At 44.6% G+C, this 12,266-nt stretch overlaps 1 long non-coding RNA gene across 1 annotated transcript; it reads left to right on the top strand.

Moving 5' to 3' along the window:
* The first annotated feature begins 1,182 nt into the window (after positions 1-1,182).
* LOC138757904 (uncharacterized) lies at positions 1,183-10,641 on the top strand. Its single transcript, XR_011353962.1, has 4 exons — positions 1,183-1,405; positions 2,065-2,149; positions 8,345-8,400; positions 10,404-10,641. It is a non-coding gene; the product is annotated as an uncharacterized lncRNA (long non-coding RNA).
* The last annotated feature ends 1,625 nt before the right edge of the window (positions 10,642-12,266 follow it).

The following is a 12,266-nucleotide window of genomic DNA, read 5'->3' as shown; positions in this document are numbered from 1 at the left end:
CAGCAGTGTCCAAAACAGTATACGTATTGGTGGTAGGAATGTCCACAGGGGTACTCTGCATTACTGGTCCCTTCCTTTTATCTCCCCTGACAGTCACCTATGTACCTGCATCCTGCCTATTTGGGGTGACTACCTCTTTGTAATTCTCTATGACTGCTTCGGGCTCCTGAATAACCCTCATTTCATCCAGGAAGTTGCCGGAGCTGAATGCACTTCCTACAGGTATGGTTGTCTGCAGCTGGAACAATCCACAGCCCTAGCTGACTCTATTAGCTTGTAGGATAATACCATTATAGCCACTGCCATTAACTAAATGCCTTGCTAGCCACAGATAGTCAAGGTCATAACCTAAATATAGTAGTTTGTGTATTCGTCTGAGAGGATGAGGATATGGTAGCAAGTAAGGATGAAATCACCTCACAGATGTGAGGATAGAATGGGAAAGCCACCATTCGAAACATATAATAGAGTTAGTGCAGAATTAGTGTAAATGGGTGGTCAATGGTCAGTGGTCAGCACGAATTCCATGGACCAAGTGATCTGTTTCCAGGTTGTAAAATTCTATAATGTGATATTACTGGTGAAATTAGAAAATAAAAAAAGGGTTTATCTTACATTTAGGCTCTTTGGCAACCTCTGTGAAGCACCAGAATCTATTAATTTACAAATTAGACAGGGATGCTGTCAAGGTAGGCTGCTTTCAATGGGGAAATTTAGACTTCAGATAGTATGGAGTAATTAGATTAGCTCGTGTCTGACGGTTTGTCAATTCCTGAAATATACTCAGGCTATTTTTCAGCAACAATCTGCCTGAAAACAAACAAGTAATTGATAATGAGCACTGAGTTCATTTTCGTTATTGCCTAATTGAGAATAAATTGTCTAAAAGGGATCATACTATGACTAAGGTCAATGTAGTATTTGAAAGGAAGAAGACACAAACTTTCTGATTTCAGATTTGGATTAAGCAGATTTCAGTGCAAAGAAGCAGGAAATCTCCTCAGAAAACTTAAAAAAAACCTCTGCCAGTGGATGTAATTACAGTCAATCTGAAAGGTACTCAAAATATAAATTAAGTGAGAAATTATCGTGAAAATATCTTAAAAATGGAAGAGCTGTCAAAAAAATTTCCAGAGGTCTTGCACAATGTAGATACTTTGAAAACAGTGAGATTATGTCACAATGGCCAAATGTGCCCCCATAGAGCAGTCTGTGCCAAGACCCACAGGTACTCCTAACTGTCAAGTATATTGGCCAAGAATAATTCAGATGCCAGAACAGATTATTGAGCAGTCTCCCTGTCCAACTGTGAAGCAACATAAAAGTTCCAAATTGAGGAAGGTCACAACTTGTAGATATGTAAACTCACAGATTTTAATAGCTGATGACATTCTGAGATTCATAGGTAGGTTTTCAAATGTTTACTTTCACTCACATACTACCTTAAGGTGGTATATGAATGGAATGAAAACCACTGTTTTAATTGTACCTAATTTACTTGTTATGTGCACGGTTTCATAACTCCAAAGGAAACGGGCTAATGACAATTTTGCTCAAGCAAAATATTTCAGTAACATTTGGGTCTAGAGCAGTGATTCTCAACCTTCCCTTTCCACTCACATCCCACCTTAAGCAATCCCTTAGTAATCACAGAGCACCGATGGCATAGGGATTACTTAAGGTGGTAGGTGAGTGGAAAGAAAAAGGTTGAAAACAGAATTGTTTTTTTTCCCAAGGATAAAAATGTCAAATAGAAAAGGACATGGGGAGTTTACATAGTTTGGGTATGAGTTTGCTGAGGACTATGGTATTATTTAAATCGTTTAATTTTAAAAAAACAAAGTTGTTTTGATACTGAATGCAATTTTTATGTGACACAAAAATCTTTACCCTTACCCGTTATAACATGAAACCGACATAATTTATTGCCACTTAAATATCAATATTGACATTGTGAATTCATTTTGCTCATGACATTAACTATGTTAAATTGTTTTTCCTGCTTTTATTCACCAACTTTTATAGTATTCTGATGTTATATGTGTGAACTGATTTATTAAACAGCAGCTTGACCTTGAGTGATGGGAATTTGAATTTGAATGGAAAATTTACAACTGTTTTGTGAACAAAGCAACTCTATTTTACAGAGGTAGGCGCATGTTGAAAAATTAAAATTACAATGGCTTCACTTCACCATTTAAAAAATATTTCCCTGATGATCCTTAAATATTTGCACATGTCATCCCAATTATTAAAAAATTCCAGGCATGTTTGGAAAGTTTTACTCCAACCAGATCAACAGAACTGAATGCAGAATTTGATGCTTCCAATTCACAATATATTTCACAATGTGAAATGGTTATTTAATTTTAGGCTATGCTGCCAAACTGTTGGACTGCAATGGGTGCAGGGTTAGACTCATTACTGCCAAGTACAATCATCCCAGGGGGTAGTTGTAAAACAGGATGAGGTTTAATGATGGAACCTCATAAGACAAGAAATAGCAATGAGGACAGGCCATGCTATGCCTCAGGCCAGTTCCATAAATTAATATTGCCATCACTGAACATTCACATCAACTCTCTTTTCCTGCCCTATCCCCGAATACCTTGATTTTTTTTAGTGCTTAAGTTTCCATTGCTGATAAACTGAGCAATCACAATCCCGGAAAGTGGGAAAAAAAATCCACTAACCTCAGTTTTAGAATTACCATAGAACCATTGAACCTTAGGCCATTACAGCACAGAAACAGATACTTCAGCCCTTCTAGTCTGTGCTGAAATATTATTTAACCTAGTCCCACTGATCTGCACCCAGTCCATAGCCCTCTGTATCATTCCCATCCACGTACCTGTCCAATTTCTTCTTAATTGTTAATATTGAGCCTGTATTCACCACTTTAATTGGCAGCTCATTGCAAACTCTTGCCACTCTCTGTGTGAAGAAGTTTCCCCTAACTGTCCCAATAAAGTTTTCCCTTTTCACTTTTAACACGTGTCCTCTGTTTGTATCTCACGTACACTCATTAAAAAAAGCTCACCTACATTTACTCTGTCTGTACACCTCATATTTAAATATCTCTATCAAGTCTCCCCTCATTCATCTACACTCTGGGGAATTAAGTCCTAACCTTTCCCCATAACTCAGTTCCTCAAGTCCAGGCAACATCATAGTAAATCATTGCACTGTTTCAATCTTAATGATAACTTTCCTATAGTTAGGTGACCAAAACTGCAAAACTACTCCAAATTTGGTCTCACTAATGCCTTGTGCAACCCAAGTCAAGTCAATTTTTTTGTCTTGAAACAATTGTCCTTAGTACAAAACATGCAGACACACCACCAGACGTAAAACACATACAGACATAAAATACATGTGCAGGACAAGTATTTTACCTATACAAATAAATAAATATTATTTTGTGCATATGAAAGTCTCGAATGGATAGTATGAGCAGTTCCTTTGGTAATTCAACTTTAATATAACATCCCAACTCCTGAACTCAATACTTTGATTTATGAAGGCTCTCTTTACAACACTATCCACCTGTGACGTCACTTTCAGAGAATTATGCTTCTGCATTCCCAGATTCCTTTGTTCTACTATACTGTTTCTTTCTTCTTTGGCTTGGCTTCGCGGACGAAGATTTATGGAGGGGGTAAAAAGTCCACGTCAGCTGCAGGCTCGTTTGTGGCTGACAAGTCCGATGCGGGACAGGCAGACACGGTTGCAGCGGTTGCAGGGGAAAATTGGTTGGTTGGGGTTGGGTGTTGGGTTTTTCCTCCTTTGCCTTTTGTCAGTGAGGTGGGCTCTGCGGTCTTCTTCAAAGGAGGTTGCTGCCCGCCAAACTGTGAGGCGCCAAGATGCACGGTTTGAGGCGTTATCAGCCCACTGGCGGTGGTCAATGTGGCAGGCACCAAGAGATTTCTTTAGGCAGTCCTTGTACCTTTTCTTTGGTGCACCTCTGTCACGGTGGCCAGTGGAGAGCTCGCCATATAACACGATCTTGGGAAGGCTATGGTCCTCCATTCTGGAGACGTGACCCATCCAGCGCAGCTGGATCTTCAGCAGCGTGGACTCGATGCTGTCGACCTCTGCCATCTCGAGTACTTCGACGTTAGGGATGAAAGCGCTCCAATGGATGTTGAGGATGGAGCGGAGACAACGCTGGTGGAAGCGTTCTAGGAGCCGTAGGTGGTGCCGGTAGAGGTCCCATGATTCGGAGCCGAACAGGAGTGTGGGTATGACAACGGCTCTGTATACGCTTATCTTTGTGAGGTTTTTCAGTTGGTTGTTTTTCCAGACTCTTTTGTGTAGTCTTCCAAAGGCGCTATTTGCCTTGGCGAGTCTGTTGTCTATCTCATTGTTGATCCTTGCATCTGATGAAATGGTGCAGCCGAGATAGGTAAACTGGTTGACCGTTTTGAGTTTTATGTGCCCAATGGAGATGTGGGGGGGCTGGTAGTCATGGTGGGGAGCTGGCTGATGGAGGACCTCATTTTTCTTCAGGCTGACTTCCAGGCCAAACATTTTGGCAGTTTCCGCAAAGCAGGACGTCAAGCGCTGAAGAGCTGGCTCTGAATGGGCAACTAAAGTGGCATCGTCTGCAAAGAGTAGTTCACGGACAAGTTTCTCTTGTGTCTTGGTGTGAGCTTGCAGGCGCCTCAGATTGAAGAGACTGCCATCCGTGCGGTACCGGATGTAAACAGCGTCTTCATTGTTGGGGTCTTTCATGGCTTGGTTCAGCATCATGCTGAAGAAGATTGAAAAGAGGGTTGGTGCGAGAACACAGCCTTGCTTCACGCCATTGTTAATGGAGAAGGGTTCAGAGAGCTCATTGTTGTATCTGACCCGACCTTGTTGGTTTTTGTGCAGTTGGATAATCATGTTGAGGAACTTTGGGGGACATCCGATGCGCTCTAGTATTTGCCAAAGCCCTTTCCTGCTCACGGTGTCGAAGGCTTTGGTGAGGTCAACAAAGGTGATGTAGAGTCCTTTGTTTTGTTCTCTGCACTTTTCTTGGAGCTGTCTGAGGGCAAAGACCATGTCAGTAGTTCCTCTGTTTGCGCGAAAGCCGCACTGTGATTCTGGGAGAATATTCTCGGCGACACTAGGTATTATTCTATTTAGTAGAATCCTAGCGAAGATTTTGCCTGCAATGGAGAGCAACGTGATTCCCCTGTAGTTTGAGCAGTCTGATTTCTCGCCTTTGTTTTTGTACAGGGTGATGATGGTGGCATCACGAAGATCCTGAGGCAGTTTTCCTTGGTCCCAACAAAGCTTGAAAAACTCATGCAGTTTGGCATGCAGAGTTTTGCCGCCAGCCTTCCAGACCTCTGGGGGGATTCCATCCATACCTGCTGCTTTGCCACTTTTCAGTTGTTCGATTGCCTTATATGTCTCATCCAGGGTGAGAACCTCATCCAGCTCTAGCCTTAGGGGCTGTTGAGGGAGCTGGAGCAGGGCGGAATCTTGGACTGAGCAGTTGGCACTGAAAAGAGATTGGAAGTGTTCTGACCATCGGTTGAGGATGGAGATCTTGTCGCTGAGGAGGACTTTGCCGTCTGAGCTGCGCAGCGGGCTTTGGACTTGGGGTGAGGGGCCGTACGCAGCCTTTAGAGCCTCGTAGAAACCCCTGAAGTCGCCAATGTCCGCTCAAGGGGGAGACGGCGGCCCCGGCCTCGGTCGAGTGAGGCAGGTGGAGGCCCCGGTCCGGGCAGGGAGTGGGAGGCGGCAGCCCCAGTCCGGGCACAGGGAGAGCAGCAGCGGCCTCGGCCCCGGTCCGGGCGAAGGTTAGGCGGCGGCGGCCCTGATACGGGCAGGAGCAAGGGGGAGACGGCGGCCCCGGCCTCGGTCGAGTGAGGCAGGCGGAGGCCCCGGTCCGGGCAGGGAGTGGGAGGCGGCGGCCGCAGTCCGGGCACAGGGAGAGCAGCAGCGGCCCCGGCCCCGGTCCAGGCGAAGGGTAGACGGCGGCGGCCCCGATACATGCAGGAGCAAGGGGGAGACGGCGGCCCCGGCCTCGGTCGAGTGAGGCAGGTGGAAGCCCCGATACGGGCAGAGAGTTGGAGGCGGTGGCCCCAGTCCAGGCACAGGGAGAGCAGCAGCGGCCCCGGCCCCGGTCCGGGCGAAGGGTAGGCAGCGGCGGCGGCTCCGATCCGGGCAGGAGAAAGGGGGAGACGGCGGCCCCGGCCTCGGTCGAGTGGGGCAGGCGGAGGCCCCGATCCGGGCAGAGAGTGGGAGGCGGCGGCCCCAGTCCAGGCACAGGGTGAGCTGCGGCGGCCTCGGCGCCGGTCCGGGCAGTATGGACCGACCTAGGAGGGGTGGCAGGCCCCTCCAGCCCGGGTAAGAAACCTGCATAGGAGAAGGCCACTCCGATATAAAACCTACGACCCAAGGACCTCGCTGCCACGTCCCAGCTTGCTCGGCCACGGCACACGAACCATGGGTGTAAAGGGTGGGGCCAGTACTGCGCGCACTGCACTCCACCTAAAAGCTCCTTTGCGCAGGCCCGAGGACAAGTCCACATCCTCCCCCTCCACGTCCTCCCCCTCCACGTCCTCCCCCTCAAAAGATGCTCACAAACTCAAGCTAGCATGCTGGAACATCAGAACCATGCTAGACAAGGCTGACAGCCACCGAACTGAACGTCGGTCTGCCCTCATTGCACATGAACTCCTCAGACTTGACATCGACATAGCCACTCTCATTGAAGTCCGCCTGGCAGATGTAGGCAGCCTCCAAGAACGCGGCGCGGGCTACACACTCTACTGGTCTGGCAAGCCTTCGGATGAACGACGCCTATCTGGTGTAGGCTTCATGGTCAAGAGCTTCATTGCCTCCAAACTTGAAAACCTTCCGACAGGCCTCTCGGACCGAATCATGTCCATGCGACTCCCCCTTCAAAACAAGCGTCATATCACCCTCATCAGTGTCTATGCTCCAACCCTCCAGGCGGAACCAGCAGAAAAGGACAAGTTCTACACCGACCTGCGCAACCTCATCCAACGCACCCCTACAGCCGACAAGGTTGTCATCCTGGGCGACTTCAACGCTCGTGTCGGCAAAGACTCAGAAACCTGGCCAGGAATCTTGGGCAAGCATGGCGTCGGCAAGTGCAACGACAATGGGCGCCTCCTGTTGGAGCTCTGCGCAGAACAGCGGCTCGTCATTACAAACACCCTTTTTCAGCAGAGGGACAGCCTTAAGACCACCTGGATGCATCCCCGATCCAAACACTGGCACCTCCTGGACTACATCCTGGTGCGAGAAAGTGACAAACGAGATGTGCTCCACACCAGGGTCATGCCTAGCGCGGAATGCCACACTGACCACCGGCTGGTTCGCTGCAAGCTCAACTTTCACTTCAAGCCAAAGCCCAGGAACAATAAAGCCCCCAGAAAGAGGTTCAATGTTGGAAACCTGCAGTCAGACGAAGCGAGAGGAAACTTCCAGGCAAACCTCAAAGCAAAGCTCGACGATGCAATCCGCCTCACGGACCCGTCCCCTGAAACCCTCTGGGATCAGTTGAAGACTACCATACTGCAATCCACTGAAGAGGTACTGGGCTTCTCCTCCAGGAAAAACAAGCACTGGTTTGACGAAAACAGCCAGGAAATCCAGGAGCTGCTGGCAAAGAAGCGAGCTGCCCACCAGGCTCACCTTACAAAGCCGTCCTGTCCAGAGAAGAAACAAGCCTTCTGTCGCGCATGCAGCCATCTTCAGCGCAAACTCCGGGAGATCCAAAATGAGTGGTGGACTAGCCTCGCCAAACGAACCCAGCAACTATACTGTTTAGTGCCTTACAATTTAACGTGTATGCCCTTTCTTGGTTTGTCCTTCCAAAATGCAACACCTCACACTTGTCTGCATTAAATTCTATCTGTAATTTTTCAGACCATTTTTCAAGCTGGTCCAGGTCCCTCTGAAAGCTTTGAAAACCTTCCTCACTGTCCATAATGCCTCCAATCTTAGTGTCATCTGCAAATTTGTGACCACATTATCACCCAGATCATTGATAAAGATGACAAACAACAATGGTCTCAGCACCAGTTTATGAGGCCAACCACAGGCCTCCAGACTGAGAAGCAATTACCTACTGCCACTCACCATGAATACCAAGCATCTGAACCTTCCTGACTAACTTCCCATGTGGAACCTTGTCAAAGGCCTTACTAAAGTCCCTGTAGTCAACATCCATAGCCTTCTCTTCATCAATTTTCCTGGTAACCTCCTCGAAAAACACTAACAGATTGGTTAAACATGACCTAATATGCGCAAAGCAATGCTGAATATCCCCAGTCAGTCCCTGGCTATCCAAATACTTATATTTATCATCTTTTGGCAGATCTTCCCATAATTTACCAACTGCTGATGTCAATCTCATTGGCCTAAAGTTTCCAGGTAACGTTTGGAATTTGTTTTTTAAACAACAGAACAACATGAGCTATGTTCCAATCCTCTGGCACCTCACCTGTGGCTAAGTTTAAATATTTCTGTCAGACCCCCTGCAATGTCTACACTAGCCTCCCTCAAGGTCAAGGGAATATCTTGTCAGGACCTTGGGATTTATCCACCTCTGATTTGCTTTAAGACAGCATGCACCTTTCTGATATCTGTAGAATAATAACAATTATAGTTACTGCATGTATGAAATATTAAATAAAATATACCCAAAAAAACACAGCAAGCACCTAATCCTCTTTAATCTGTACAGGTTCCATGACCTCACTGCTTGTTTTTCCTACTTCCCTAGACTCTGCCAGTTTCCCAAATAAATACTGATGCAAAAATCCTATTTAAGATCTCTCTCTGTCTCCATATATAACTTACCACTCTAATCTTCAAAGGGATTAATTCTGTCCCTTACTAGCCTTTTCTTCTTAATATACCTGCAGAAAATCTTCAGATTTTCCTTTCCATTGTCTGTCAAAGCAACCTCATGTCTTCTTTTAGCCTTCCTGATTTCTTTCCCGAGTTCTTTTATACTCCTGAAGTACCTTATATGGTCTATGTTGCCTATACCTGTTATATATCCCTCTCGTCTTCCAAACTAGATCCCCAATATCCCTCAAAAACCAAGGTTCCCTATGCCTGTGAATTTTGCCTTTATTCCTGTCAGGAACATACAAACTCTCTACTCTAAAAATTTCACCTTTGAAGGTCCTCCACTTACTTCACATATTCCTTCCCAAAAAAAAAATCCATCCCAATCCACACATTCTAGATCCTTTCCCGTTTCCTCAAAACTGGTCTTTCTCCAATTTCGAATCTCAACCTGAGGATCAGATCCATTCTTCTCCATAATTAACTTGAAACAAATGGCATTATGATCTCTGGACACAAAATGTTCTTGCACACATACTTCTGTCAACTTTCTTGTCTTGTTCCCTAATTGGAGACCCAGTTTAGTACTCTTTCAAGTTGGAACCTCTATAAAATGATTTAGAAAACATTCCTGAACACATTTGATGAACTCCAAGCCATTCAGCGCTTTTACAGAATGTGAGTCCCTGTCAATATGAGTAAAGTTAAAATCTCCTCCTATCACAACCTCATGTTTCCTGCTGCTGTCTGCTATCTCTCTACAGATTTTCTCCTCTAAATCTTGTTGACTACTGGGTGGTCTATATGCCATTTGTGTGGTCATTTCTTTCACATTCCTCAGCTCCACTCTTATAGCCTCAATAGACGAACCCTCTTGTCTGTCCTGTCTGAGTGCAGCTGTGATATTTCCCCTGACGAGCAATGCCACTACTCCCCCCACCGCCGCTCTATCTCGCCAAATCCTCTTGTATCAAAACCTTTCCATTCTGTCTCAGACCATTCCGCCGATGCTCACTCACTTGGTGACCACTCCACTACAAGGTACCTCACTTTTATAGAGATGTTTTACTTCTTTTTTAAATCTTTGCTGCCTCTGCTTGGGTTACCTGCCCTCAATTGCACCAAGCAGCTTCTTTCTGCTGAGCCTGTCCTTTTTAATTCTTTGCTGCTGTTGCTCATCTCATCTCATTGAAAAGATGGTGCCAAAACTTTGCTGGCCTTTTTGCCTAGATTGTTATATTCAGGCATCTGCTAAGTTTCTTGATCACCCTCACCCCTTTGGCAAAAGTACAATATAGATCACAGTACAGTGTAGCACAGTAGGGGCCCTTGGACCACAATGTTGTGCTGACCTGCATAAACCAACTCCACATCAATCTAACACATCCCAATCTTACAGCCCGTAACCCTCAATATCCATGTAGGTTACCAGGAACACTGATGAAGGGAAGGCTATGGATGTGGTCTACATGGATTTTAGTAAGGCCTTTGATAAGGTCCCACTTGGGAGGTTAGTCAGGAAGGTTCAGATGCTTGGTGCTCATCTGCTTAGAGTATTTTATATGTCTCTATTGTTCCAGACTCCACCACCACCCTCAGCAATGCATTCCAGTGTGAAAAGCCTACCTCTGATGGCTCCCCAAAACTTTCTTCACCTAATTTACACAGATGTCCTCTGATATTGGCCATTGCTGCCCTGGGATAAGACTGCCACATTGAAATCAAGAAAGTTCAAGCATTTGTACAAATGTTTTGCATCATTTGGAAATGTAAAATGTAAAACAAATTCTTGAGGTAGTGATTAAAAATTGATCAAAAATTTTCAGCAAATTTGGCAGGATCTGTGACAGAAAAATAGAAATAAAATTTCAGTGTTTTCTATCATCTGTTTCTCTCTCAATGGATGATGCTTGACATGTTGAATATTTCTACATTTTTTTGTTTGTTTTTATGTCAGATTCTGCAGCTTATTTTCTCTCTAAAGTCACTTTTACAATTTTGTCGTCACTGTTTTAACAATATTAATCAGGAATTAATTACGCAGTTTAGTCTTTTCTATAAGGATCACACTTTCTCAAGCCTGATCAAGTCTCAAACCAAAAATGACAGCTTGTCATGAGTAGTAGAGTTCTACACAGATCCAACAATTTATATTTGATCTGAATTATTTCAGCAACAAACAGACGCCAAAAGTAATTGGTTTGTAATTTACTTAAACAACTAAGAATGTAAATAAATTAAAAATGTATGGAAATAGTTTATTTTCAAATTTTGGCAATCAGATCCTAGGAAAGATAGATTGGATGACCACTTCACCGAACACCCATGCTCTTCTGTTATAGTCTAAACTTATGCTTCCTCTAGCCAATCATTTCAACACCTCCAACCATTCCTACTGTGGCACAGCTGTATTCGGCCTCATCCATTGTTAGGGCGAGGGCAAACATAAACTTGAAGAACATCACATCATATTCCTTCTGGATAGCCTTAAACATAATATATGAACATCATTCTCTTTCTAATTTTAGGTAACCCAAACCCACATCTGATGCCATTGTGTTCATCTCTTCTTTGCTTATCATATAATTAACTTTTATTGTCCCCTCCCTTCCCAATACTTTCTTCCTCTTCCTATCTCTTCACCTCCCACACCTTCTGTCCTGTACTCCATCACCCCTTGACCCTTCCCCCACTTATTTCCCCTTTATATCAGTAAATTTACCTATTTTATCTTAGCCTTGATGGAGAGATCAGTTGACTCCTCCTCATGGACCCTATTTGACCTGCTGAATTCCTCCAGCAATTCTTTGCTCAAGATTCCAGCGTCTGCAACTTTTGTGTTTCTCCAAGATCAAATTAATTGTCTTGTAATAGGACTAAAAATCACAGAATTTATTACAGAGATTTAGATATGGCTGACAAAAGCAGGATTAATTGTCCATCTAGGTTGGTATTTTAGAGAATAATTAAGATTCAACTTGTCAGCCACAAACGAGCCTGCAGCTGACGTGGACTTTTACCCCCTCCATAAATCTTCGTCCGCGAAGCCAAGCCAAAGAAAGAAGACTCAACTACATTGCTTTAAGTCTGAGGTCACATTTAGGAGAGATGGGAGACCAACTTTCTTGACTAACGCATGTTCATCAACAGGTACTCAAAAGTGCTGGAGAAACTCAACAAGTCATGCAACATCCATGTAAGGAAAAACCACTTAGCATTTTGGGCCTGAGCTCTTTTTGTTTACTGCACAACACCCAGCATCTGCAGATTTTGTTATTTGCCTCAGCCAACCAGATTTCTAAAAATTAATGAAATACACAGTGGAACTCCAATTATCCAAAATTGGATTATCCGAAATTCTCAGTTATCCAAAAATTTTTGGACCTGGAAAATTCAGGAAAATCAAAAATCCTCATTTATCTAAAACATTTCAAAGCCAAAAT

The sequence above is a fragment of the Narcine bancroftii genome, chromosome 3 (assembly GCF_036971445.1).
Source record: "Narcine bancroftii isolate sNarBan1 chromosome 3, sNarBan1.hap1, whole genome shotgun sequence".
NCBI lineage: Eukaryota > Metazoa > Chordata > Chondrichthyes > Torpediniformes > Narcinidae > Narcine > Narcine bancroftii.
This window is presented reverse-complemented; position numbering and strand designations above follow the sequence as displayed.